Raw genomic sequence first — 23,654 nt, 5'->3', positions numbered from 1 at the left:
ATTGCTAGGGCAATGGTAAGAAGAAGGTGCTCTTTGGTTACTTTTTTACTGACTAATAAGAGTGATACATTTCACTTAACGTGTTCTAAATTAGAAAAACACTTATTTTCTACCATCCATCTCTGGATGCATCAAAGCTCTGAAAAACAGGTGCTTAAGTCCTCTTTAATTTCTTTCTGAACTTCACCAGAACTTAAATGTTTATGGATAAGCACTGTTGTAGAACAAAAGACGTCTTCCTGAGATGTGCAGCTGGAAAGGTTGGAAAATATGTAATGTGGAGGATGACCTAACGTGGTTTTGACTTCTACCAACCTAGAAGATATTAAAGGCTAATAATGGAAATGGTCAGCTGACCTGATGGAGCATATGAGATTCAACGTTGAAATTTCAACAGCTGTCTGATTACTATGAACATAATTAACTGGACGGTGTGATGCTGTAGAACAAAGTTTATGAATTTACAGGGCAACTTTGAGGAAACCTTCAAAACGGGTGGTGATTCATCTCCGTGGCACTTTGTTCCTTGGCAGTGGTTGTGTTTGTTAGAGCTGTTTCGCCATCAGCTCACCTTTTTCTTTCAGGCATGAACAATGGCGGTGCAAGCTGCCACCAGCCCTAAGGTAACTCTCTCCCCCCACACCAAATGCCCCGTCCAAGCTTCATCTGATGGCTAGGATGGTGTGAAAAAAACCCATAAATTCCCATCAACAACATACAGTAACAGTGTTGGACAAGCTTTTGGCTTGAGTCGTTGATTGAAGCCTGTGTCTCTGGGTGGGACCATTAGGAAGAAATTAGATGTATTGTGACAATAGAAGATAGAAAATTTCTGTTCTCTCCCACACATGAAAATTATTAACCAAACACATCAAGGGTGCTGGAGGAAGGAGCCAGTCCTTAAGTGACTTCTGCGCCGCCCGAGAGCAAGGCTGATCCGCGGGCTCCCCTGGCTCATCCCGCGGGAGGCTCCCCGCTCCCGGCTGGAAATGGCGCCAGCGGCTTGAACCCGGCTCCTTGCGCATGCAGGAGGCTCTCTCCAGGGGACACTGCTCCGCGTGGTTGACACGAATTGATACCGGCTAGAGGAGACAGGGCGGGTATTTGCTCGCTCTCTCTCCCTCTTCTGGGCAGAGAAGGATGAGTAAATGGGGCAGAGCGGGACCAGCGCGCAAGACGGGAAGCTGAGCTCCCCAAGTCCTCGAAAGAGCGGGCGTGAGTGCCATGGCCAGCGCAGGGGAAGGAGCCGCGCAAGGGAAGTGCGCATCCTCCATTTTGGCGGAGGGCGGGCGGAGAGCTTGGCTCCCGGCGCCTGGCCGCCGTCGCCGCCCGGAGCACTCTTCCCCAGCCCGCGGCACTGCCGGGGGCACCCGGCTCCTCTTCCCGCGGGGAGCCGGGCAGAGGCGCCTCAAATGGACGCCCCGCTGCGCCTCACGTTGGTTCGAATGGGTCCCAAGCTCCCCGCAGCAGCTTCCGACAAAATGGAGGACGCCACCACTGCTACCACCACCACCACCACCACCACCAGCAGCTCCTCCAGGAGCCATGTCAGCGGCTGACATGGCGCCCTCCCCCGCAGCGGGCGGGGGCAGGAGGGCGTCCTAGGGCGAGGGCGGCAAGGAGGCGCTGCTCGGCTGGGCAGGCTGCGGGGGCGCGGGGGAGGCGCCCTCCCTGGGATACGTGCGCTCTCTCCCTTTCCCCTGTGGGAGCGCTTCCATTATCCACGCTCTGCCCCTCATGGAAATGCCCCCAGGTTCAAAGCCCTGCTGGGATGAGAAGTGGGGTAAGACCTCTCGGAGGGCCACGGAGGAGTCCTGCCAGCCCTGTCGCTCGGCGGCGGGGGGCGGAGAGGGAGAGGTGAGCTCGCGCCCCACGGCCGGACTGTGGCGTCCACAGGGACCGAGCGCAAGGCTGGGATGGGCAGCGCAACCTCCCCGCCGGCGGAGCGCAGCCGGCCCGGACCGGCGGCAGCGCAAACTTCTGCAAGTTGCTGCTGTCAAAGAGCTGCGCGGGGAGCGCGAGCGCAGCCCTCGGACACGGGTAACGAGCCGGTGGGCAACGATCCGGGTTCCTCAAACCTGATGGATCAAAGTGGGAAGAACCCCAGGCATGGCCAAGAGGAAGATTGGCAGTTTATAGGGTCAACCGGCTGCGGGCGACTCTGATGGATGGGCGGCCCACCCACTCCGCTAGCCTAGCGCGAGAGCCCGCCCTCTGGGGGAGCCAATGGTGGGGCAGGGAGGCGGATCTCTCCCGAGCTCGCTTGGCCCGGTTCCTCCGCCCCTTCGCTAGCAGCTGCGCTTCGCCCGGGACTGGACCGAGTTAGAGTTGAGACGCCGGAGGAGTAGCGCAGAGTGCGTGCGTTCCCCGCGGGGGGGGGGTGGGGGGTGTCCGTGCCTGCGAGCGGTGGGGAGCCGGGTAAGGTGGGGGTGCGGGGTGCTGCGCCTCAGGGGCGGGCTGGCGGGCGGTTGGCGGCGCGGAACTGCCCCCAGGGCGGGGATGGGAGAGCAGCCGCGGTGCCTCCGAGCTACCCGGGCTAAGTACTCCACGGTGTCGTCGCCGCTGCGCCGCCACCTCTCGCGGCGGCGGAGGGGGCGCGGGCAGCACCGGGGGCAGCCCCGCGGACAACCATCGTGGCCTGGAGGTGGGCGACGGGGGTAAATGGGGGGCGCCCGGGGGCAGCCGGGGCATTTGGGGGAAGGGCCGGGTCTGTTTTAGCGCCTCCTATTTTAACTCCCTCCCTCCCTTCCCCGCCGGGCCCTCGGCTGTTGTTCTGCCCCGGTGCCTCCCCCACCCACCGCCCTCGCCACCCCCCCGCGGGTGCCTCCCTCCCCTGCCCGGCGCGGCGCGCCGCTCCGCGGATCCTGCCGCCGTCGCTGCTCCCCTCCCGTATTGTTTGGCTGGGTCTCTCTAATGGCGGACAGGAGGCGGCAGTGCTGCTGGCCGACTGCAGGGGGGCAAACCCGAGACCGGGGGCAACTGCCGCGGGAGCGTGCGGGGGGCCGAGGCGCTCGCCCGGCGCTGAGGCGCCGCCGCTGAGGGCCCTGCGACCCCCCGGGGCGCCGGTTCAGGGCTGCTTAGGCAAGTTAGCAGGTAATATTTGCTCCCCGCCGTGGGTGCCGCCGCTGCCTTTCCCCCGCACTCGCGCGGAGAAGCCCCTGGTGCAGCTGCGCCCGGGGCGGCTCCTTGTCCCCCCGCCTTCAGCGGGGGCAGGCGGCGTGGGTGTGCTTGAGGAGTACCCCACCGCCCCCGGGGAGGGCAATTTTTATTTATTTATTTATTTACTTAAAGGGTTGGGATTAAAGGGAAGTGGTGGGTGATGCAGGCGGTACCTGCCCTGGCCAAGCAAAGGAAACGCTGCTTGGGGGCGCTGCCTGCTCCTCACTGCCCCATGTTAACCCCATGTCTTTCCCTTAGGCTCCAGCCCAGTTTGGTGCAGCCTTGGCAGAGACCAACAAGGAGAGGGAGCTCCATTGTGAGTGTTATTTATGTATGTATTTCTGCCTCTGTTAGACCTGCTTAGGGAGGGCTTGACCCACCCCCCCTTATTCTCTGGGGGCTGGGGTAGAAGGAGGGGCCTCCAGCGTTGGGTGGGGAAATTCCTGGGTCCAGCAGCTGCTGCCCTGGGGCGAAGCCCCAGTAATGGCTGTGAGGCGGCTCCTCCTCGGGGTGGGCGCTGCTGCTGCAGACATCGCTCCTGCAGTACCAACTCCGGCAAGCAGACGACGGGCTGCTGCCGCTGCTCACGTTACCCGGCTCAGGAGGGAGGGGGAGGGCATATTTCGGGTGCCCTCTAGAGTTTCAGAGTGTGTATTAAAATCCGTGACGAGACATCTTTAGCCATCTTTAAATTTTTCCCCCTGTTTCTCCAATCCCGTGTCCTGCGTATCTTGAAGCTAAGAAGAGGAATGAGAGGTTTAAAATAACCCAGCAATTTGCGGAGCGTACTCCAGCGTGTCTCCTTTGTGCGTTTGGACTGGTTCTTCATGCCCGCAGATTTGCTTGGGTGATTTTGTTGGGCGCCTTTGGCAGTTTGTGCGCCTTGGCACGGGGCTTCTGAGCCATCTGCTTTGCCTCTTCCCCAAAAAGCTGGAGGTCACTGGGGAAACCCAAAGCTTCTTCCTAGCGAGCATTTTCAGTGTTTCATCTGTGTGGGATTTTCAAAGCAGATTGTGATCTCTGTTGGGCGTTAGGTCGGCTAAGGAGAGGCTGATTACCAGTCCCTGTCCGTAGGATTGGGGTGTAATTTGACTCTGTTTTGCGCCCCTTTTGATACTGGGGTTTTTCTTGCTGCACGGGGGATTCTGAAATCGCCGAGTAGCGCAGCGAAGGAGAAAGTCAGGCGGTGTGCGCACGGGGAGCGGTTTGAGGAGCCGAGTTGGGATGCGGCCGCGGGCCGCCGCCGCTAGAGGCCGCCGCGAGGAGCGCCGCCGGCCCGGGGGGAACGTGCGGCCGGAGAACAAAACAAAAAGGCAGCGCCTGTCTTGCGCTCTGGGTTCTTCACCTGGGTACAGGGGGGATTCAGGTGTTGTAGTCTTCCCCACTGCCAGTATCTTGAAATATTTTTTTCTTTCTTTTTTTTCCTCCCTTGCCATTCTACATAGTAGACTTCCCAGATTTGCATAGCTTGCAACTTTCTTTGTCACTTTTTGGTGGCTTACATGTACAAAGAATAAGTGGTTCTCTGCAAAACCTCACTGCTTAGGAGGAAGGCATCAGATTTGGATTTATTCTCAGCTTCTAAAATTACCAACCTCATGAAAGACGGTGAGAGTTTGTATGGCCTGTTATCATTAATAAAGTGGTCTGTTCTATGCCTTGATTTACTACTGTAATTTTTAAATTTTAATTGTAACTTTTAAACCCTTACTGTGTCTTGGATGTAAGGCTACCAGATAATTTTACTTCTGATTCATTATACATTCCAGTCTAACAGCTGTTCTGCTTTTTCTGATGCTTCTTCATGTTAAAAAAGTTACTTCTAAGACTGATCAAGGCAAGGAATACTTTGGAAGGAGGGAGGCTGTTGTGTTGGAAGGGAGTGAAAAAGGATGTTGTGTACTGGAGCTGGTTTGAAAAAATTATTGCAGCTTTGTGTGGCTGCCTATGAAAAGATGAGAATGCTGCCAAGAACAGCTGTATAGCTAAGACTCAGTAGACCTCAATAAGCAGTTGCCAGCTGGTTTGTGAGTTACACTAACGTCTTGCACAAAAAGCATCCTAGTAGATGGCACTTTGTCCTCCTCCAACTGTGGTGGTGATGGTACAGCCTTTTCTCTAGCACGTGACTGGAGGTAAAAAGTGTATCCTATGATGTGTGATAGGCCATGCTGTTGTGTGGGGGAATGTATTCCGTGCTTACTGCTGCAAGATCGGCTCTAGGAACCAAACTCCTCAGCCACAATTTGTGAAATGAAGGTGATGATGGGACATTATTAGGTAGTTAAACTAAATAACTTGTTTTAATAAAAGGCTGTCTTAATTAGAGGATCTAATAAATTTGCTTTATATTATTGTTATTAATCCTCTTGACCCCAAATACACGATGGCATTCTACTGTTGCTTACCCTGGAATAATGTGCTAAGAGGGATTTGCATCAGCAAGAGTATACAAATGCCAGTGAAAAAGTGAAAGCAAATTTCTTTGTCTTCTACAGAGCTTGTTCAAGTATTCAGAGGGATGTGGGACCAAAACTGGTACAACCTCTTTCAGATTTTTGCTGTCTTGCTCTCCTTTTTTTTTTGTCTAGCAGCATCATGAACAATCTTGCATTGTTATAGTAGCTTTCATTTTGGTTTCGAGTACTAAATACAGAATTACTGAAGTTGTATCGTCTTGTGTCAGAACTTGCAACTGATATACTCTGCAACAAAAGCAGAATGAGTTCTGTGAAGAATTTAGATCAAGTATTGTTACTAATGGAAAATCCACTGTTTGTGGAGAACTGTTTCTTTTTTCCAGAAGACATGTACATCACAACAATTAACTCAATCTAGCTGTGGAAAGGGATTGAAATTTGAAGTTCAGAAGAATTCAAAAGACTAGTAAGCTGTCCCTTCTGAGAAGTTTGAGGTAATTCTTGCCTCATGAGGCTCTTAAAGCCCTGTATGCTACAGGAGTTTTGTTGTCTGCTGAAACTGGTGAGTTTAACTCAACAGTTGAAGGCGCTTTTTTTGCAACTTCTTTTTAACTTTAATTTAGTTTCAGTGATTTAATCTTACTAGGTGAATGCTCCAGGAGGATAACTGGATTTCTGAGAGATTAGAGTTCAGAGGAAACTTAGCTTTTCTTCCATACTTGTAGCATACCCTACATGCCGCTGGCAGATGCCGCTGGCAGATATGGCTGGCAGTAGGTGCTAAGTTGGTATATGAATGAGCTGCTCAATTTAGATGCCAGTATTCTTCATTTTGGACCAAGATTTGTGAGTTTGTCAGATAGTGTTTTGTACTTATAGGATAAATTTTAGGTAGAAGGGAGCAATGTGAGACTTTTGGAATGCAGTTGTGTGGTATGTCCTCTTCAGTTAACACTTTTACTATATTGATTTTATATCATAGTTTTCCAGCTGCACAATGACTTCCAACTGCTCCTCTTTGTTGCCCATGCTGCGTGCATTGGTGTAGATGCACTTCAGTTGGGCTATTGATCCTGCTGCCTTTTTTGGGGGAGAAGTCCTAATTCCTGTTCCCAGGTGCCTTGTGTCTTTGCTGCAGTGTGGATCTCCATCCCTTTCCCCCACTGAGATGGCCAAAGAGCATTCATTGCTGCTCTGGGTGGCTTGGCTGAGTATGAGCCAGCAGTGCGCCCAGGTGGCCAAGAAGGCCAATAGCATCCTGACTTGTATCAGAAAGTGTGTGGCCAGCAGGACTAGGGAAGTGATCGTCCCCCTGTACTCCGCACTAGTGAGGCCACACCTTGAATACTGTGTTCAGTTTTGGGCCCCTCACTACAAGAAAGACATTGAGGTGCTGGAGCGTGTCCAGAGAAGGGCAATGAAGCTGGTGAAGGGTCTAGAGCACAAGTCTGATGAGGAGTGGCTGAGGGAGCTGGGGTTGTTTAGCCTGGAGAAAAGGAGGCTGAGGGGAGACCTTATTGCTCTCCACAAGTACCTGAAAGGAGGTTGTAGCGAGGTGGGTGTGAGTCTCTTCTCCCAAGTAACAAGTGACAGGATGAGAGGAAATGGCCTCAAATGTCTCCTGGTTGCACCAGGGGAGGTTTAGGTTGGATGTTAGGTAACATTTCTTCACTAGAAGGGTTGTGAAGCATTGGAAGCAGCTGCCCAGGGAAGTAGTTGAGTCACCATCCCTGGAGGTATTTGAAAGACATGTAGATGTGGTGCTTAGGGATATGGTTTAGTGGTGGACTTGGTAGTGTTAGGTTAATGGTTGGACTTGATGATCTCAAAGGTCTTTTCCAACCTAAATGATTCTATGATTTCAACTTGCACTTATTTATAATTGAATTGTTTTGGCAATTTAAGGCTTTTGTCTTCTGTGAGCTTCCAGAAATTACAATTTTTAAGACAAAACCCATATTTATTCTGTGAAATTCTGTGCTGCTGGAGTTTGATAGGATTCACACAAACATGAAATTTGATTATATGTCTGTATGGATGAGAACATCAACAGTTGCATTAGATGAGATCAGCGACTGTCCTTTATAGACAGGTTAGCTTGTAACTGTCCCCTCAGGGATTCTCATGCCTTCACCTGAAGTATCTTGTGGATTGGACATGTCGATGAAAGTTGTTTTGTTACTCCAGTTTGCTATCAGAACAAAATTATTTAAATCAATGGTTATAGTACAGATGATACTCAGATTTTACTAGTCTAATATAATTAAAATTAACAGATTATTCAGTTTTGTGGTCAACTGAGAGTCTCCAGTGATGTGATTGCCACCAGTGTATTTTTCAAACTGCTCTGTGTTTGGAGGGTATTTATGCTTTGTAAGTTTGTCCTAATGCTTAAGCACTCCATCTTTCTCAGTGTTTCCCAAGGCTTTTGGAGCTACCTTCACCATAACTTCCTCTCTGCCCCTTCTACTGTTAGCCACTGGAGAATAATCTGATGGGGGTGGTAGGGATTCATCGCTGAGGCAGGGACACAGAAGCAAGTGTTCAGTGCTCCGAACAGAGTAGCTGCAGTAACGGGTTGAAGTGTACTCAGACATTACCAGTGCTCTCCCCAACCATACTGAATGTCAGTAGCACAAGAGGATTGTGATGGGTTTTTTTTCTTTGTTTGTCTGAGACGAGGCTACTTAATCATGCATTGCTGTCGTGCAGAAATGATAGTTTTAGATCTCTAAAGTAGTTAACACTTCATATGTTACTGCTTTACCTAAAATAAATGAATTAGGCACTCTGTACTTAACTGTACATTAAGGTTCATAAACTTTTTTCCTTAACTCTTAAAAGACTGTCAGAATCCTTCAGTTTGTATCACTGTAACTTCTAAAAGCCGCAATACCTAAATTTGTGTACCTAGTCTCTCAAGGCATAGTCCCTACTCATTAGTTTTAATAGTTGCTGATACATGCTAAGCAGGATGTCATCTTAATTCCACCTTTTCCCCTGTTTAATAGATTGTGCAAAGTAGTGATGTACACTTGGTCACACACTCTGTTAACTGATAGGACAACTGCTTAGATACTTGTACCGTAGCTCACCAATCTAACTCTTGGGAGGCCAGCAAAGAAAGCGGATCTTTAGGAGAGGACAGTGGTGTTATGGAAGAGTTCATATTGGTTTCTGCATGCAGTTTCCTCAATTTTGTTGTGAAAGATGGCATTGGAAGAAGATGGTAAAATTTGGCATAACCCATAGAATAACTCTGTGCACAATTTTCTAATTTAGGCCTGTTATGGCTCATAGTCACTCTTAGAAACATGGACCGGTTTGTTTTTCCTCCTGCAGACTTTTGTTGGAACCATATTGGCATCTTGTGTTCCTTTAGGCTCTTTTATGCAATATAACCATACTAAACTTTAAACAAAAGTGCACTCGTGATGCAACTATCCTTTGTTTTTTTCTCTTGTTCTCCCCCTGCCCCGCCCCCCCACCTTGAAAGTTTAACCTTGGTGAAAACCTTACTTCTTTCTGGAGTTCCTTTTCTTTAGATCCCTGTAAGACCTCTCCAGTTTGGCATTTACCCCTGGTACTACATCAAATTTTTCTAAAAGTTATTTTGTTAATCTCATTCATAACTCAGCTATCATCTCAGTATGGATGACCTTCAAGTCTCTCTCTCTGCCAGACTTGCTGCCTTCTATACCAGCTAAATCTCAGTGTGTGCTTCTGACTTCCCTTTGTGGATGTCTGACCTTTAGCTCAGGCTACTATCACAAAGGCAGTCCTTCCTCCCCAAAAGGAAAACTCTCTGTGCTGTCACTTGTGGACAGCATTGTTATGAGATCTTTGGTTTAAGCCTGTAATCTAGCCCTTGTTTTAGACACAGAAACTCTTCTAACAGACTGCGGATTTCTTTCACATAGTAAGCTGTCTCTTAATTGTTAATAAACAATTAAGTGTTCGTTATGTAGTTGTGTTAATAAATCACATGACTAAATCTCATACCTTGCCTTTGGTCTCTATATCTTGTGGTAACGTTTTTTCTTACGGTTGTGGTAAAAATGATCCTGCTCTGTTGATACAGATTCAGAATCCTGAAGAAGAGTGCTTTTCTTATATTATGCTTTGACTGTCTCGTCTTTTTGCATCTTATATTTTATGGTTGTAAAAATAACAGGTTACTTACCTTTAATTTAAAATTGGGGTTTAGCTGTGAAGGGTATAACCTATCTTTTGTTGTTGTTAATGAGATTTTAAGTGCTGTTTAGAAAGTGTCATCATGGGCAGTTAAACACTATTGTTCATTCTCCTGTGATGCTCCTCATGCTTGGAGAAGTTCCCTGTGTGCACCCTTTAAAGCAGTTGCAACCTGGTAATGCAAAAGAAGGTAACTTTAGGAAACAAAGCCTACTGAAAACAAAGCCAAACCACCACCTTTCCTGTCATTCTGGGACTCCAGCAGACCATTCTTAGAACAAGAACTAATTCTAACCATTGTTCATGGTGATGCTGTTTCCTTGTATTCTCCTTTTTGTCTTTCTCCATCTGTTGTTCCTTATGTTTAGCTTGTTTGCTCTTTGAACAGTCTTACTCTGTGTTTGTACAGTGGCTAGTGTAATGTGGTCTGTAACTTTGTCTCCTAGGAGCCTGTGATAAGAGTTGCAATATATGGGTGTGGTATCAGTGTCTTTTCTTTTCTTCTCTCTTTCTTTTTTTTTTTTTGTGTATATGTGTGTGGAAAGGGGAAGAAGACCTAGTGTTCTTTTATACCTGAAATCATTTAATCATTTTGGTTGAGCAAGAATTGATGATTAATATACCAACCTGTATATGTTTAAGAACTTTTACTAAGCTGGAAGAATTTACCAGACATGTTTTGAATTAATAGCTAGTATTTCTGTGTGCGTGGGTTTTGGGGGGTTTTGTTGATTTTGTTTTGCTTGTGGTGGTCATGTTATTTTTGAAAAATGTTCATTCAGAAGGTGAGGTTTTGTTCTGGTAGATGATGCCTCTTTAGAGAAGCCAAGTAGTATCTAGAAAGGCCAGGTAAGAAGTTCTCTGTAATACTTATACTAAAAAAATAATTGTAACTTAGAAGTGACAGAAAATGGGGAGTGCAACAAAGGTTGGTTGGTTGTTTTTTACCCGAAACAAATGTTGGATATATTTTGGAATTGCTGCCATTGTCGCTGTGTTTGGCCATCATTACATATACTTCTGTCCAAAGAATTAACAAATAGAAATACTGAGATGGTCTGACTAATATTGTATAAAGTACAGCAATTGTGATGTGAGGTCCAGCATTTTTTAATAATTAAAAAGAATTGGAGAGTTCCAAGAAGACATACAAGAATGACTTAAGGAGTGAAAAACATGCTTTCTAATAACAAACTTCAGAAATTCACTCTGTTCCTCAATTAAAAGAGAATAGATTAGGGTGTGACATAATCCTGATCTAGGAGAGACTATGTGTCTAACAACATATTAGGTAATAGGGTGTTCTCCCCCCTTCCGTCCCCATGTTAAAGGCTTAATTTCTGAGTGCTTATTATTGCCTAAGCAGTATGAATTCAGATGGGAACAGTGTGTAGCCTTTCAGCAGGTAGGATAACTAGGAGTTGGGTTAACTAAGAGTTGGAATAACTTCCTGAGGCATCACTTTCTTCTTTTTAGACAAAAGTTTAAAGATTTGAAAAGCTTCCCATTAGCAAAGTTAAATGTTTGGGGTTTTTTGTTGTTTGTTTATTTGGATTTTCTTAGGCTTGGAATACACTTCATGTTCTGCAGGTCTTTATTCCAGTAGCAGATTTGGACTCAAAAGACAGAACACTGGCTTGGAACAAATGCTATATAGTGTATTTTTCATGGGGTTAAATTAAAATAAGCATATACGCTTAGTTGCATGACCATTTAAACCAGACTAATTTAGGATTGTCATTGTCCTCTCTTCTTTTTACCAACACTGTCCTTTTCTGTTTCTTTTTTTGGGAGTCAGTTTAGCTCCATGAATCATCACAATGACATTTTTTTTAGGGGAGCTGTGTAGGTGTTGGTTGTTTGCTCTGTTTTTTGTATTTCAGCTTTCTACCATGTTAGCTTCCAACTGGCTGTTGGGACCCATGAACACCTAGTGAGAAAGCAAAAAAGAGTTGTGCTAGAGAAAGTGGGAGAGAGCAGTGGGAATTCAAAACCATAGTAGTCCTGTCCTAGACTGGATGTGGTTTATTGTTGTGGAACTGCAGCCTTATCAAATACAATATGCATCTAGTTGTTCAGAAATAAAGCTACCTTTTACTTTTTAAAACTAGTTTGATAAACCGGAGTCTTGATTGCATAATGTAACTTACAGCCAGCCAGCAAGTGCAGGTGTGAAAACCTATCTTACTTGCCTTGCTGACCGTATCCATTCTTGCCTTGGATCCCCTTTCCTGTCAACCTTACCTCAGCATAGAACTTGAACTATTTTGTGGTTATTTTTTCTTTTCTTCCCCTTCCTTTTAAATCTCATTTTGTTTATGATGTTAAGACTTTCTTTCCTTTGTTATACTGTAGCTTCATTGGCTTTTTACTTGGTCATAGTTTATGTGGGTTTCTCCCCTATATGTAGCATAGTATTCATGTGCTCTCTTAAATTCGGTTTTCCTTGTCCTGAATTACTGGATGCATTGAATGCTAATCACTGCAGGTAAATTGTGTTGAAGAAGCTTGTCTATACTGGGCCAAAAATACTAGGTTGGTAGCCGATACTCGGGTATTTCTAAGGGATGGAAAATCTGGTTGAGACTACTAGCTGATGTTAAAGACAAGGAAAATGGTCTATCTACAAACTTCTTGTCCATTTATGAACTATGGCGTGACAGTTTTTCTTCTTTCTAAGCACATGTGAATATAAAAGAATTTTAAAAGCATTAGGAAAAAAGATTTGTGCAATCAGGCACTGAGAGATTGGGTGTGCCATTAGGCATGGCGGTTACCAGTTACCCACACAGAGTTACTTGTTTTGTGGGCTGTATGTATATGAATGTAGACTGCATGCTATTTTAAAATAGAAATTTAAAAAAAAACAACCAAACAAGAGGCAGCGCTAATGAAGAATAGCATTAGAAGTCCTTGTTGACAACTAGTAAAGTGTCTTTGTTTCCCAAATGTATGGGAATAGTACAGGCTGGGCATAGATAGGATAGAAGGCAGCTTCATGTAGTCCTGGTGGACAGCAAGTTGAACGTGAATAATGCACCCTTGCAGGGATGAATGCAAACAGCATACTGGGCTGAATTAACAAGACTGTAGCCAGCAGTTTGAGGGAAGTAATTGTTCCCCACTGTTTGATATTTGGGAGACGACATCTACAGCGTTTAGTAGTGTTTTGGGTAGACCCTGTTACAACAAAGATACTGATATTCTGGAGTGAGCCCAGTGGAGGGCCACCAGCTTAGAGGGCTGGAGCACATAATAAAGAAGGAAAAGCTGAGAGGGGTGTGTTCAGTCTAAAGACAAGGCTGGAGGGACATGTTACTGCTGTCTTCAACTAATTAATGGGAAAGTATAGAGAAGATGAAGCCAGGCACTTCTCAGAGATGCACGTTGATAGGATGGCAGGTAATGGGCATAAGTTGCAACAAGGGAAATTCTGACTAGTTAAGATAATCAAACACTGGAAGAGGGTGTCCAGAGAGGCTGGGAAATTTGTATCCGTATAGATATTCAAAACTCTGTTGGATATGACCCTAACAAACTGACTTAACTTCAAAATGGATCTCATTTCTAATTTGTCACTGCTCTGAGCTGGGGTGAGTTTGATAAGGTCATATCCAGAGGTCCCTTCCAACATTAGCGATTCTATTAAACTTGCAGTGCTTAAGCTAAGTCTGATATCATTTAGTGACCAGGAAGATGCTCTCCATTGGTATGCGCTGCTTCACTGTATGTTAATTTGAACTCTCCCGCCCCCCCCCATAAGAATTTGTGCTGTTGCGGTAAAATTATTAATAAAATGTAAATGCGTGAAATATTGTTTAAAAACGGCTTCTTAAAATTACTTTAAATATACTGACGTAAAACAAAAAAGTATTTTACAGGGAAGGTTAACTTCTTAACAGAATCAGCATTACTGTAGTTAATAAACTGGTCTGTTGCTGAACATGTAGTTCTACAGGATGCATTAGATCTAGTAGACATCCTCTCGCACTTGAGATTTCTCTTGCTCTTTCCTGTCTCTGGGGTTTTTTTTAAGATTTGATTGGTTTATGTGATTGGCTGTACCCCCAATTTCTTGTAACTTTACAAATTTGAAAGATTGCATGCTTCTTGTGTATATTAGGTGCTTCAGATTAGTATAGTCACTATAATCATGATACAGTTTTATCAAAAGTATAGCCAATGCAACTATACCTCTTATGAAAGATAGAGAAATAGAGTATTTGCGTAGTTATAGAGCCTTATCTCATTAGCATCTATACTAAATTTGTAGCACTTGCTGTAATACATCTGTTAACAGAGTACTTCCAACCCTGCTTCTTAGAACCTGTAATAATTAAATGCTCTTTTAAAGAGATTATACATTTTGTGTATTACCATCTCAATTTAATTTCTTCAATGCTAGCAAAAGCTAGGGACTTCATACATTTGAATTCTCAATTAATCTTCATTGGTCCCTGTGGAGCAAGAGTAAGGCATGTTTTTAAAATGTGTCCTGTGACCCACTGACATTTATCAGTGGCCTGTATTCCATTGCCCAGTCTAGACATCTAAACAATTTTACTATTTTTTCAATTTTACTATTAAAATTTTTTTTCAATGTTACTATTCTCAGGTCTGTTTCTGATCTAGCCATTCAGTATTTTTTTCCTACTAAGTGTTAATTTTTTTAAAAATTAAGATATGTCAAATGACAATTTGGCCTCGCTGCATGCTGTATTAAGGCCACTTTCTACTGTTTATTTTTCAGTGTTTTACTTGTCCTTTTCCTATTTTCATGTCTTTAGCATAGTGTTTCTCTACTGTTACTGTACTGCTTCCTTTCCACTTAGGTCATCTTTCAAGTCTGTTGCTGTGGTCTAGTGTTACCTACTTTCCTGAAAATAGATATGCATTTGGATATAAGTAATAGATAAGCATTTAGATACAGCTTCTTCTGTGGTTCTTTGTCTTGTTTCACCTTTCTATTCCATTTATAATAAAGGATATCCTTAAGGAGCATGTTGCTGCTTGAGTAGTAGAGAGAGAAAATTTACTGTCTACCGCATTACACATAATGGCTTTTAAGGCTAGAAGTGGTGCTGGGTTCTTGCTGATCAGCACCTTCTCATGATTAAACAACCATGAAATACATTGAAAGTATGTGTATAAGGGAGGGATACATGTCAGTATGGCTGCCCTAAAACTTACTTGTAGTTAGTCAACATGATTTGATTTGCCATGAATTGCTATGCCAAATGCTGCTTATTCCCCTATGAGTAATCTTGGAAATGACAGGTGCTTGGAGTGGATACACTTGCATTCAAGATTGACCGTGAATAGAATCAAATTTGAGACTGACCCCGAATTTTGATTCTGTTCATGCATACAGGGAGCAGTTCTCAGCACCGGTTGAGTAGGAAGACCCAAGGAGGAGGCTGCCTTAAATAAAGGTATTCAGATGTTCCTGGAAACATCAGTTGGAAACCAGATGTCAGCGTTCACATGTAACTCTGGTGGCTGCAGTGCAGTTAAGATGCTCAGGAGATACTGAAGTTTGCATGTTTTCAGTAAGCTTTAGTTTGTGTGTAAATTAGTTAGTGTGTTTCTCTTTTGAATAAAACCAAAACTCACTGACTCAACTGCTTCAAAATATTTCTTTCACTGTGTAGATCTTGCATTTTTACTGTTCTTAGTTGCCATCTTTGCTGGATTACAGGTCTTCGTGTGCGTGTGCTTTTCTCTTAAATTTCCTGATACCTGTGTGACAAACACGTTTTGGGTGTTACATAATGACTTTTAGTAAGCTAATTTCTTCAAACCATACAACTCCTTTGAAAATCTGGGGAAATAATGAGAGTTGAAGCAGCTCCAAACCTACTGGAAAATTAAATTCTGGAGTAGTGTCTCTAGGCTGAAGTAATGAGATCTCAGGGTTTTGTAATGATGGTACTCAGACAATGGATAGATTAGATTTGTGGACCTAAACTTAGTATCCTGTTGCTGAAAGCTCTTACCGGTGTTCTGAAAAACAGCAATATAAATACCTTGGGTTAGTGTTAAATGTTATTCAGACTCTTGGTTGATATTTATAATTAATTTGTGTAATATTTTAAGACAGACCCTTGTTTTACTTTGATGTTGTGGATACTTGCATTTGAGTTTAGCCCAAAGTATGCAAGTATTTATGTTGAACTCACTAGCATGATTTGTGTGTGGAGCTGGTTCGCCGATTAAATAGTTGTGTCATTGCGGCCTTAATGTAGTATGTTAGGTTTGCCTAAGATCTTACAAATTTCAGTTACCCTACTGATTGTGACCAGTGGATATACATGTGTTTTAATGTTCAGTCTGTTACTGCTTGCTTCATTGTCAGTTAGCACATGCATTTTGGAGTGTTTTACACAGTATTTGCTGTCACGGTAGTGCAGTTCAGTCTGTGGCTATCGGCTTGTCAGTACTATCCTGTCTGCTAAAATGATCCTTACACTGAAGTTCAGAGCTGTGGCACCAACCTCGTTATGCTCAGGCACAGCTGTTAGTGTTGCAGAGAGACTTTTGTTTTGGGGAACTGATCCGGCTGGAAAGGACTCCAGCAGGAAAGTCTCTGACAGCTGGATCAACTTTTGTCTGTTTATGTGTGTGGTTGCAGAAACCTCTGTGCCACATGATAGCATAACAAAATGAGTCGGTGGACCTGGTAACTAGGTGGACCTGGTAACTAGGTGGACCTTCAGAAGTGTTAAAATTTTTGTTAAAGTCAGAGATGTACAAGTTGAAAGTAAATCAGAGCCACCACATATCTGAGGCATATCTGAGCATGAAATGCTGGGGTTGATGACTAGATATCCCTCAGGAAGGATATAAGGAGGAAAAACAAAACATAACCCTACCAAACCAAAAATGCTGAATGTTTATTTATAGTAAGAATGTTTAACAAAAATGGTTTTATTGTGTGGTTGCCTGGGGTAAGAGTTTTATATCTGATGACCCAGAAGGGCCCTGCAACTCCTTTTTTTCTAACATGGAGTTCTAGTCGCATAGGTAGGTGTCTGTCCGTACAGTGTATATAATATTCACTACCCATATTGTGACTGGCCTGCAGTAGCAGCATTTGGATTTAGTTTAAAGCTGGCTTAAATTGCAGCCCTTTAAAAATGTTGTATTACTTCCACTTTTCTAGCATTTTTCAGTCCTTGTGAATGGATATAGTTGGACTATTAGACTGCCTCAGTTGCAGTGTAAAACAGCTACTTAAAGGTGATTTTAATTGCAGTGGTTTACTTTGCTTTTGGGGTGAACTGTGGCATACATTTGGTCAGCCACTGGGGTTTAGTTGATGGTTCATACCCCAAGAAAGCCATGGTATGTAGGTTGCATCTGGTTGTGTAGGGAATGAATATTCCTGAGTTGTAGCAAGATGTTACAGCATACTGTTAAGCTGAGCTGAGAAAGAGCTTCTTGATAGCTGCATAGAGTCTTTACAATAGACTGAGTTTTTGATCATCAGACTTACGAAAAGTTGAATGATAAAGGTGACTTTCTGTAATAAGGATAAGAACTCTTGGAAGTAGCTGAATTGAGAAATTAAATGATGTTATGGTCAAAGAAATGTCAGGGGCAGGAACTGATAATTAGAACCGTATAGCCTCACAGAACATTGAGATGCATTCAGATTGGTCTCTTATCTGATTATTTTGCCTAAATGTTGACACCCATCCACCAGCTGAAGTCAGCCTGGCAGCCATAGGCCAAAATTCAGGTTTGGGGTAAATGGATAAAGTTTCCATCAGGCTAGTGACATTTCTTATGCATGTAAAAATATTATTATTCCTCTACTAGGTTAGATTAATTGCTGTACTAGTTTAATAGACAATTCAGTAACCTGTTTGCAACAGGGATGTCTAGGAGTAGAAACTTGGCAGTTACAGCATGATTTCTCTGCAGGTGTATTCTGGTTTTCAGCAACTGACTGGCTAAGGACTTTTGTAGACTTGCCTTTGGGCCGCTGTGTTTAACAGTCATCGGTGCATTTATTTTCATGTTTGCTCAATCCCTATTTGAACTGGTTTGCATTTCTGGCTTCTGTAGCCTTCTATGGCAGTGACTCTCACAATTAAGAAGAAAAGAAAATGTTTTCCTGCACAATAGATGATTAAAGCTACTTAATTATTTCACTGGGCACCTTTTTGTTTGTGTGTTGTAAGACACTGAGCATAGATCTCTATTTATCTTCTGTGGTGTTTTTTTTTTCTTGCAGATTTGTCATCTTCCTTGAGTTGTCTTCCTTTTCCAACAAGAAGACTTTTCCTTTAATATAAATTGTTCATGTAACTCACCTGTTTTTCCCTTTCTCTGAAAAGGGGGTGACCTGAACATCTCTTGGTTAAAAAAACATAGTTCACCAGCATCTTGCTTATGTAATGACAAATGTGTTCTGTATTGTGCTTGATTTTCCTTCTTTTATATTGTTTTTCCTCTTTTATCATTGATGATTGAGTAGATTTGATTTGAAAGATTGAAAGAGTTGCAACTTGGATCTTAGACTTCCACTTTAGAGGAATTGCTAGGTATGTAGTTACCCTTTTCTACCTGCTCATTACCTTGCATTTATCACTAGTGATTTTGCCTATCATACTGTGTGAGCGTTCAGCACTGTGATATCCTTCTGTAGTTTTTTACAACCAGTTTCTGTTTTCAGCTGCTGTGAATAATTTTGTATGATTAGGAAACTGTCACTTTGGTAGTCACTGTCTCTTACGGCTGATTTATGTTGACCTATATAATTTTATTTTGGAACCCCTCTGGTAACTTCTCTTTATTGTGATAACAGCAAACAACACATGATATTTTTCTCTTTAAATAACTACAAATCCTCCACAGAACCCTTTCCCGAATCTTTATTATAGATCGCTTCCACTGCAGTCTTTAGCGAGGAATGTCTTCGAATGCCTTTTGGAAGTCTTAAGTGCTGTATACTAGTTTAGTCAGGGTTGGTCAACAAGTATATGAACCCTTCAAAAGATCTCTCCAGTAGTCCTGCGAGGCATTACTTTTTCTTTGCAAAATTCATGTTAATTCTTTCCCCATATTCAGCTGTAGTGTTTATCAGTCTGTTTAGTGATGGAGATAGGACTGTAGTCTGTAATTATTTGGGTAATCGTTATCACCTTCTGCTTAAGTAATTGGTTACAGATACTGAAATATAAAATTGCTGACTGTCTTTAGAAATCTTAAGTGAATGCCATGTGGCCCTAGTGATTTGTTCTAAAATACTTCTCTATTAGCACTTTGATATGACATTTTTCCTCTGACTTGACCCCTAGAAAGAGAGCTTAGATGTGGTCTTCCCTGACCTTTTCTTTACTGAGCATCAATGCAAAGAGTTTATTCTGTGTTTTCTGCTGTGGTTCAGGCTTCTTGGGTACTCTTTTTCCTTAGGAAAATTTTACTGTTTGTAAAATTGGCAAGAATTGGCATTTTACACAAACCTTTGCTCTGATGTAGCTCAGTAGCCTGTCTTGAACCACGCCTAGCAAATGGTAAAGAACAGGGCAAATGTACTTGAAACTTCCCCCTAGTACAATTCCAGCATCTTTTTAGCTCAGATTTCCTGATAGTAGTCTTTTTTGGGGGTCTTTGTAGATTGGTTGTATACTTAATATGGTGCATTTTAAATGGCCTTCATGGTCTCAAGAAACTTTTTGTTCTTCTAGCTGCTCCATTTTGTTTCCTTTTAACTGGGTTTCTCACAGTTACGTTGTTCTCCTTTTTGAAGCCAAAAGTTGAAGTAATGAATTTTTTTTTTTTTAATTTTTATTCCCATGAGAGTTCAAATACGCTGTTCTGGAGTGCTATCTGGATAACTGCATGTTGAACTATGTTGCATGGCTCAGAATTAGATCAGGAGTTGTTTTTCCTCCTGTCAGTATTCTAGCTGTTTGCAGTTGGCTGTGTTGTAAGAATTGGTCTTCATCATTCAGTGGTGGGTTGTTTTCGGGTGGGGGGTTGGGTGTGTCAGGGGCGAGGGGTTTGGGGGGTTTGGTCTGCCCTCTTCCCCTAGTCTGCACAACAGTAGTCGAAGTCTTCAGTTATTACTTTGCAGTCTCTCGTTCCCCTTATCTCACATGTGCTGTCACCGTTGAGTGGAAGTGATTGATAGTATACCATTAATATGCAAAGTAGAAGAAATAGCATATGGAATTTAAATGTAGCACAGTATCTGTTGAGGTAAATAATTTAGTTAGGATACTGTGCTTTCCTAGCAGAAAGTAGTATTCCTTCGCTGAGGCAAATCAATCACTCACTTCTTGTTCCTGTGTTTCTACCTTAGTATAATATTGTGTCCTGAATTTTGTTCATCCATTCACTTTTGAAGATGTCTCAGTTATGTATTCTTCCAAAAGCAGTCTTTCAAGTTTTCCTTTTTTATTTTTAGGCTTCTAGCCTTTATATGGACGCAACTTGCACCTGCTGGTCCTACTTTGGATGTCTGTTTCAAGTGCCCTGTGTTGGTGGAACTGTAGTTTTGGCTGGATTTCAGTGACTCCTTTTGATTTTTGTGACTTTCCTCCAAGTGTACGTAACCATGACTACTCTTCTGTCACCTTCATCCCAGGTGGTGGGATTGAATGGCATCCTATTATTAATGGCACTTAGTAAAGGCTTTTAAATTCCAGTTTCTGCTTTTGTTAAAGTGGAATTGATATATATATTTTTTTAAGTAGACACACACCCCACCCCAATTTCTGCAACTCATGATAAATTTAAAGCTCTATTTTATCATTCAACTATGGAGTTAAGACTTGGCCTATGAAGCATTACCTAGCTGGCTGTCTTAAAAGCTGTAGTATTTGCCATCCTTCCAGAGAAGTGCCTGCATTTTGCCTTTTATTTCTTCCAGCAATTAAGCCTTGAATGTAGCTACCGGATTGTAATTTATTTCATTATGAAGACTTATAAATGAGTGATGTAGCCTAATTTAAAAGGAGGACACACAAAGCCTGGTTCAGGAAGGACCATTGTATATTGGTAGTGCCTCTGTTTCCATCCAGCTGTAATTTTGGTGCCTGTGTGTTACCGCAAAGTCTTGAGCTCATTCTGCAGCAGTATTGAACATGCATTTTCTGCAAACTAGGTCTCACCAGTTTGTGTTTTGTTGGGTTTTTCAAAGTCTCAACAACTCATCCAGTGATCAGTCTAATCAATCTTACAGGTTTCTAGCAATTGTATTTCTATTGTTAAGCATCTTTTGCTGTTACGAGTTGTGAAGCATGAGGTTTTTCCTAGTTTCACATCCTAAACCTATTCTTTTCACTCTGTAGATTATTCCTTTTTTGGTAGTTGCTCATTTAGAGATACTGACGGTGACATTGCCTATGTAGTTTTTGTGTTTCTCCTTGGTACTAGCATTTTTAGAAAACAAGCTACTTCATTTTGCGAATCTTTGGAAAAAAAATTTTCTGATTTTGGGGGTTGGGGGTAATTTTGTTGCTGTGTCTTGCAGAGGTAGGAGCTGATATTTGTGAGGAAGTATATGCAGATTTTACTTATGTCTATGCACTAACAGTTAAGCACATAAACTTTTCTTATTTTTATGTAATACTTAAAGATTTTAATAACCTATATTATTTTAAGAGCCTTTGTGGAAAAAAAAAATATATTTAGGCAAAAAGACATATGTTTTGGGTCTTACCTTTGCTACATCTTATGTTCATGTAGTACTGTAATACAGCCCAAGTCTGTCTTTGTACTAAGGATCTGTAAAAATAGGAATAGCAAAGGTTTGAGTCAGGCCTGAGGTATAGTCTTGGCATAGTCTCATTTCTTCTTTGCTCCCATCTGTTCAGGTATATTTAAAACTTTATTGAAAGCTTTATATGCTTGTGATACTTTTGTCCTTGTAGAGAAAGAAAATATATGGAATAAACCTGGGAAACTTTTAAGAATCGGTTAACTGAATGAATTCTTTTCAGCAAAAGCTGAGATGTAGGGAAATCTTTGAATTATTCAGCCCTAGAGGGGAAAAATAAGATAGGTAAAAGAGAATATTGGATTAAATTAATCTTCAGTGTAACTGACTGATTTCCAGGGAGGTACAAGCCAACTGCATTGATAATACAAATTTCTTTTTTTGTAAGAAAACCTCTTTCATTCCAATAGAATGTTACCTTTATTGTGCTTCAAATGCTGTTACATAATGGCATTAGGCTGTAAGGCTAACATATGAAGGAATTAAAAGGTGGTCGCCTCCTTTCTAGGATTAATTTGGTTCACAGCTTTGCTGTTTGGCCCCCCTTGCCCCCATCTTGCTCCCACTTGGTTAATGGACAAGAGGGCTTGAATAATGCTGTAAATTAGTAGAAGAATATTTGAGCTTTATTCCTCTGGGCCTCTTTACCAGAGGGATTTTAAGGGCTGTCCTCAAACAGTAGATAACTACACAGGTTGATACTCTGTATTTTAAAAATTCCTCCAAGTCTGGGAAACCTAATGACTTATAAAACCTGAAGAATAAATACAGGCTTGAACTTTGAACATATTCAGTCTCTTGTGAATGATCACTTGTTAATATAAGCTATCGATGCCTGAACCTGTGCTAAGTATCACCGCAGTGCATATATACAATTTGAAAATTATTAGCAATGTAAGGTTTATATTGCATTGTAAGCCTGATTTATAATGTATGTTCTATAATTTTCCTTTTGCTATATCTTAATTTTAGCATAGTACATTCTGCTACAAGCATCAAGGAGGTTGACACAATAAAAAGCAAAGAAATGTAATTGTTAAGGTTTCTTTTCTCTAGCTCAGTTTACTTGAACCATTTATTTCCTTAATATTCTATTACCGATATACTTCTTAATTCTAGTGTTTGATTACTTAATTGCAGTTATGTCTGTCTGTCTCTTACCAAACATTGTATTTTTTCCATCTATCTATAAAGCATCAAACAAAGGATTCTGGAAATGTGATGTGACAGTGGAAAATCTAGAATAAACAGTACTGTTGCTGCTTTACTTATGGCAATGATTGTATAGACTGACGTTCTCTCTCTAATGTTTAAGATGATAGTGCTGAAAGTCAGGTTTGAACTTAAACTGTAAATTTAGAAGGAGATCAGTTTAATGAACATAGTTGGTAGAAGAGGTTTGAAATTAAGAAACTGTTTCGCCTATAATGTTTGTTTTAACCCTGTTTCAGAACACACTGCTTTTGTGGAGGGCAGCAAGTTGATACAAGAAGAGCAGGTTCCCCACAGGAAAGAAAATAAAAGCTCTTGGAGCAACTTATTAAGGTAAACAGATTGCAGTGGATTTCTGGATGGGTAAGTATTGATGAGCAGGATATTTCTACTTTGTCTATTTACCTTCCTCTATAAAGGATTTATAAAAAAGCACAGAAAGCTACTTCTAGCCTTTCACAAAAGCTAGTGATGTCACGTGTTAGTGTATACTCCCAGACATACCCAAATTATCATGTAATTATGTCTATTTTTCTTGTTGTGTATATCAAGATCAATTTAATTAACTGATTTTTAGTACAGATGTTTTTTAGAGAGATCTGAGGTCCTTTAGCACCGATTATATACTAGTTTGGAATTACAGGTACAGAAATTGTATATCCAGGTTGCCTTTTATAATTTCTTTAATTCATGGTAGAATTGACAATTATAAACAACAGATTCCCCAAACTGAACAATTACTAAAAGCAAACAGAAACCCCCAGGCAAAGTAGCTGTTGAGAAGGAGCCTGAAGAAGCATCACTTGCTGTTGAAAGGAAAAGAGAGAAAGTTGTTGAAAGCTGCAGTGGAACTTGAGGTAGTAAGTCAGGATCTCAAATGAGCTGCCTCTGGTAGTGGCTAGAAATGAGAGGTTGCTGTGCACCTTCTGCTGCTCAAT

At 42.4% G+C, this 23,654-nt stretch overlaps 1 protein-coding gene across 27 annotated transcripts in view; it reads left to right on the top strand.

Annotated features, from left to right (window-relative positions):
• Positions 1-1,293: 1,293 nt before the first annotated feature.
• The window catches only part of ZMYM2 (zinc finger MYM-type containing 2), a 95,501-nt gene continuing 73,140 nt past the window's right edge, over positions 1,294-23,654 (top strand). For 2 of the 27 annotated variants that reach the window (XM_072850548.1, XM_072850547.1), the window contains exons 1-3: positions 2,805-3,093; positions 3,418-3,475; positions 22,956-23,049. The gene's annotated coding sequence lies outside the window, so the exon portion shown is untranslated. Of the gene's footprint in view, positions 1,784-1,838; positions 1,858-2,251; positions 2,355-2,497; positions 2,645-2,804; positions 3,094-3,417; positions 3,491-15,144; positions 15,206-20,190; positions 20,331-22,955; positions 23,080-23,654 lie in introns of those variants that run through there. The other 25 variants (XM_072850536.1, XM_072850527.1, XM_072850550.1 and 22 more) reach the window with 21 other exon arrangements.

This window comes from Ciconia boyciana, chromosome 1, assembly GCF_034638445.1.
Source record: "Ciconia boyciana chromosome 1, ASM3463844v1, whole genome shotgun sequence".
NCBI classification, from domain to species: Eukaryota; Metazoa; Chordata; class Aves; order Ciconiiformes; family Ciconiidae; genus Ciconia; species Ciconia boyciana.
The sequence above is the reverse complement of the archived record's forward strand: the minus strand, read 5'-3'. Positions and strand labels throughout refer to the sequence as shown.